Source organism: Aulostomus chinensis, chromosome 1 (assembly GCF_037954235.1).
Source record: "Aulostomus chinensis isolate RoL2024-O1b breed Wild chromosome 1, RoL_Achi_v1.0, whole genome shotgun sequence".
In the NCBI taxonomy this organism is placed as follows: domain Eukaryota; kingdom Metazoa; phylum Chordata; class Actinopteri; order Syngnathiformes; family Aulostomidae; genus Aulostomus; species Aulostomus chinensis.
In genome coordinates, this window is record NC_141320.1 from 22,184,036 (window position 1) to 22,190,035 (window position 6,000).

A 6,000-nucleotide genomic window follows, 5' to 3' on the forward strand; every position below is an offset into this window, starting at 1 on the left:
GTTCGTAGCAACTCAAACCACATGACTGTCAGCATCACTTTGAGGTTATTCGAAACTTTCACTCCATTACTGTTAGCACCCTTTTGAGTTCATTAGTTGTTCTTACTAAATCACTGTAGCATTCAATTGAGTTCATTAGCAATTCTTACTAAATCACTGTAGCATCATTTTGAGATCATTAGCAATTCTTCTGACATCACTGTCGCATTATTTTGAGGTTCGTAGCAACTCTTACTGCATGACTGTCAGCATCACTTTGAGGTTGTTCGAAACACTTAGTACATTACTGTAAGCATCACTGAGTTGATTAGCAACTATCACTACATTACTGTTAGCATCATTTTGAGTTCATTTGCAATTCTTCCGACATCATTGTCGCAATATTTTGAGGTTCGTAGCAACTTTTACTACATTACTGTCAGCATCACTTTGAGGTTTGTCGAAACTTTCACTCCATTACTGTTAGCATCATTTTGAGTTCATTAGCAATTCTTACACAATCACTGTAGCATCATTTTGACATCATTAGCAACTCTTCTGACATCACTGTCGCATTATTTTTTAGGTTCGTAGCAACTCTTACGACATGACTGTCAGCATCACTTTGAGGTTATTCGAAACTTTCACTCCATTAATGTTAGCATCATTTTGAGTTCATTAGCAATTCTTACTACATCACTGTCGCATCATTTTGAGATCTTTAGCAATTCATCTGACATCACTGTCGCAATATTTTTAGGTTTCTTAGCAACTTTTTCTACATGACTGTCGCATTATTTTGAGGTTCGTAGCAACTCCTACCACATGATCGTCAGCATCACTTTGAGGTTATTCGAAACTTTCACTCCATTACTGTTAGCATCATTTTGAGTTCATTAGCAGTTCTTCCGACATCACTGTCGCATTATTTTGAGGTTCGTAGCAACTCTTACTGCATGACTGTCAGCATCACTTTGAGGTGTTCGAAACACTTAGTACATTACTGTAAGCATCACTGAGTTGATTAGCAACTTTCACTCCATTACTGTTAGCATCATTTTGAGTTCATGAGCAATTCTTCCGACATCACTGTCGCATTATTTTGAGGTTCGTAGCAACTCTTACTACATGACTGTCAGCATCACTTTGAGGTTATTCGAAACGTTCAGTCCATTACTGTTAGCATCATTTTGAGTTCATTTGCAATTCTTACTACATCACTGTCGCATCATTTTGAGATCATTAGCAATTATTCAGACATCACTGTCGCATTATTTTGAGGTTCGTAGCAACTCTTACTACATGACTGTCAGCATCACTTTGAGGTTATTCGAAACTTTCACTCCATTAATGTTAGCATCATTTTGAGTTCATTCGCAATTCTTACTAAATCACTGTAGCATCATTTTGAGATCATGAGCAATTCTTCTGACATCACTGTCGCATTATTTTGAGGTTCGTAGCAACTCTTACTGCATGACTGTCAGCATCACTTTGAGGTTGTTCGAAACACTTAGTACATTACTGTAAGCATCACTGAGTTGATTAGCAACTATCACTACATTACTGTTCGCATCATTTTGAGTTCATTAGCAATTCTTCCGACATCACTGTCGCAATATTTTGAGGTTCGTAGCAACTTTTACTACATTACTGTCGCATTATTTTGAGGTTCGTAGCAACTCTTACTACATGACTGACAGCATCACTTTGAGGTTATTCGAAACTTTCACTCCATTACTTTTAGCATCATTTTGAGTTTATTAGCAATTCTTACTAAATCACTGTCGCATCATTTTGAGATCTTTAGCAATTCATCTGACATCACTGTCGCAATATTTTTAGGTTTCTTAGCAACTTTTTCTACATTACTGTCGCATTATTTTGAGGTTCGTAGCAACTCCTACCACATGATCGTCAGCATCACTTTGAGGTTATTCGAAACTTTCACTCCATTACTGTGAGCATCATTTTGAGTTCATTAGCAATTCTTACTACATCACTGTCGCATCATTTTGAGATCTTTAGCAATTCTTCTGACATCACTGTCGCATTATTTTGAGGTTCGTAGCAACTCAAACCACATGACTGTCAGCATCACTTTGAGGTTATTCGAAACTTTCACTCCATTACTGTTAGCACCCTTTTGAGTTCATTAGTTGTTCTTACTAAATCACTGTAGCATTCAATTGAGTTCATTAGCAATTCTTACTAAATCACTGTAGCATCATTTTGAGATCATTAGCAATTCTTCTGACATCACTGTCGCATTATTTTGAGGTTCGTAGCAACTCTTACTGCATGACTGTCAGCATCACTTTGAGGTTGTTCGAAACACTTAGTACATTACTGTAAGCATCACTGAGTTGATTAGCAACTATCACTACATTACTGTTAGCATCATTTTGAGTTCATTTGCAATTCTTCCGACATCATTGTCGCAATATCTTGAGGTTCGTAGCAACTTTTACGACATTACTGTCGCATTATTTTGAGGTTCGTAGCAACTCTTACTACATGACTGTCAGCATCACTTTGAGGTTTTTCGAAACTTTCACTCCATTACTGTTAGCATCATTTTGAGTTCATTAGCAATTCTTACACAATCACTGTAGCATCATTTTGACATCATTAGCAACTCTTCTGACATCACTGTCGCATTATTTTTTAGGTTCGTAGCAACTCTTACGACATGACTGTCAGCATCACTTTGAGGTTATTCGAAACTTTCACTCCATTAATGTTAGCATCATTTTGAGTTCATTAGCAATTCTTACTACATCACTGTCGCATCATTTTGAGATCTTTAGCAATTCATCTGACATCACTGTCGCAATATTTTTAGGTTTCTTAGCAACTTTTTCTACATTACTGTCGCATTATTTTGAGGTTCGTAGCAACTCCTACCACATGATCGTCAGCATCACTTTGAGGTTATTCGAAACTTTCACTCCATTACTGTGAGCATCATTTTGAGTTCATTAGCAGTTCTTCCGACATCACTGTCGCATTATTTTGAGGTTCGTAGCAACTCTTACTGCATGACTGTCAGCATCACTTTGAGGTGTTCGAAACACTTAGTACATTACTGTAAGCATCACTGAGTTGATTAGCAACTTTCACTCCATTACTGTTAGCATCATTTTGAGTTCATGAGCAATTCTTCCGACATCACTGTCGCATTATTTTGAGGTTCGTAGCAACTCTTACTACATGACTGTCAGCATCACTTTGAGGTTATTCGAAACGTTCAGTCCATTACTGTTAGCATCATTTTGAGTTCATTAGCAATTCTTACTACATCACTGTCGCATCATTTTGAGATCATTAGCAATTCTTCCGACATCACTGTCGCATTATTTTGATGTTCGTAGCAACTCTTACTACATGACTGTCAGCATCACTTTGAAGTTGTTCGAAACACTTACTACATTACTGTAAGCATCACTGAGTTTATTAGCAACTCTTACTACATGACTGTCAGCATCACTTTGAGGTTGTTCGAAACTCTTATTACATTACTGTAAGCATCACTGAGTTTATTAGCAACTATCACTACATTAATGTTAGCATCATCTTGAGTTCTTTAGCAATTCGTACGACATCACTGTAGCATCATTTTGAGATCATTAGCCATTCTTCCTACATCAGTGTCGCAATATTTTGAGGTTCGTAGCAACTCTTACTACATTACTGTCAGCATCACTTTGAGGTTATTCGAAACTTTCACTCCATTACTGTTAGCATCATTTTGAGTTTATTAGCAATTCTTACGACATCACTGTCGCATCATTTTGAGATCTTTAGCAATTCATCTGACATCACTGTCGCAATATTTTTAGGTTTCTTAGCAACTTTTTCTACATTACTGTCGCATTATTTTGAGGTTCGTAGCAACTCTTACTACATGACTGTCAGCATCACTTTGAGGTTATTCGAAACGTTCAGTCCATTACTGTTAGCATCATTTTGAGTTCATTAGCAATTCTTACTACATCACTGTCGCATCATTTTGAGATCATTAGCAATTATTCAGACATCACTGTCGCATTATTTTGAGGTTCGTAGCAACTCTTACTACATGACTGTCAGCATCACTTTGAGGTTATTCGAAACTTTCACTCCATTAATGTTAGCATCATTTTGAGTTCATTCGCAATTCTTACTAAATCACTGTAGCATCATTTTGAGATCATGAGCAATTCTTCTGACATCACTGTCGCATTATTTTGAGGTTCGTAGCAACTCTTACTGCATGACTGTCAGCATCACTTTGAGGTTGTTCGAAACACTTAGTACATTACTGTAAGCATCACTGAGTTGATTAGCAACTATCACTACATTACTGTTCGCATCATTTTGAGTTCATTAGCAATTCTTCCGACATCACTGTCGCAATATTTTGAGGTTCGTAGCAACTTTTACTACATTACTGTCGCATTATTTTGAGGTTCGTAGCAACTCTTACTACATGACTGACAGCATCACTTTGAGGTTATTCGAAACTTTCACTCCATTACTTTTAGCATCATTTTGAGTTTATTAGCAATTCTTACTAAATCACTGTCGCATCATTTTGAGATCTTTAGCAATTCATCTGACATCACTGTCGCAATATTTTTAGGTTTCTTAGCAACTTTTTCTACATTACTGTCGCATTATTTTGAGGTTCGTAGCAACTCCTACCACATGATCGTCAGCATCACTTTGAGGTTATTCGAAACTTTCACTCCATTACTGTGAGCATCATTTTGAGTTCATTAGCAATTCTTACTACATCACTGTCGCATCATTTTGAGATCTTTAGCAATTCTTCTGACATCACTGTCGCATTATTTTGAGGTTCGTAGCAACTCAAACCACATGACTGTCAGCATCACTTTGAGGTTATTCGAAACTTTCACTCCATTACTGTTAGCACCCTTTTGAGTTCATTAGTTGTTCTTACTAAATCACTGTAGCATTCAATTGAGTTCATTAGCAATTCTTACTAAATCACTGTAGCATCATTTTGAGATCATTAGCAATTCTTCTGACATCACTGTCGCATTATTTTGAGGTTCGTAGCAACTCTTACTGCATGACTGTCAGCATCACTTTGAGGTTGTTCGAAACACTTAGTACATTACTGTAAGCATCACTGAGTTGATTAGCAACTATCACTACATTACTGTTAGCATCATTTTGAGTTCATTTGCAATTCTTCCGACATCATTGTCGCAATATCTTGAGGTTCGTAGCAACTTTTACGACATTACTGTCGCATTATTTTGAGGTTCGTAGCAACTCTTACTACATGACTGTCAGCATCACTTTGAGGTTTTTCGAAACTTTCACTCCATTACTGTTAGCATCATTTTGAGTTCATTAGCAATTCTTACACAATCACTGTAGCATCATTTTGACATCATTAGCAACTCTTCTGACATCACTGTCGCATTATTTTTTAGGTTCGTAGCAACTCTTACGACATGACTGTCAGCATCACTTTGAGGTTATTCGAAACTTTCACTCCATTAATGTTAGCATCATTTTGAGTTCATTAGCAATTCTTACTACATCACTGTCGCATCATTTTGAGATCTTTAGCAATTCATCTGACATCACTGTCGCAATATTTTTAGGTTTCTTAGCAACTTTTTCTACATTACTGTCGCATTATTTTGAGGTTCGTAGCAACTCCTACCACATGATCGTCAGCATCACTTTGAGGTTATTCGAAACTTTCACTCCATTACTGTGAGCATCATTTTGAGTTCATTAGCAGTTCTTCCGACATCACTGTCGCATTATTTTGAGGTTCGTAGCAACTCTTACTGCATGACTGTCAGCATCACTTTGAGGTGTTCGAAACACTTAGTACATTACTGTAAGCATCACTGAGTTGATTAGCAACTTTCACTCCATTACTGTTAGCATCATTTTGAGTTCATGAGCAATTCTTCCGACATCACTGTCGCATTATTTTGAGGTTCGTAGCAACTCTTACTACATGACTGTCAGCATCACTTTGAGGTTATT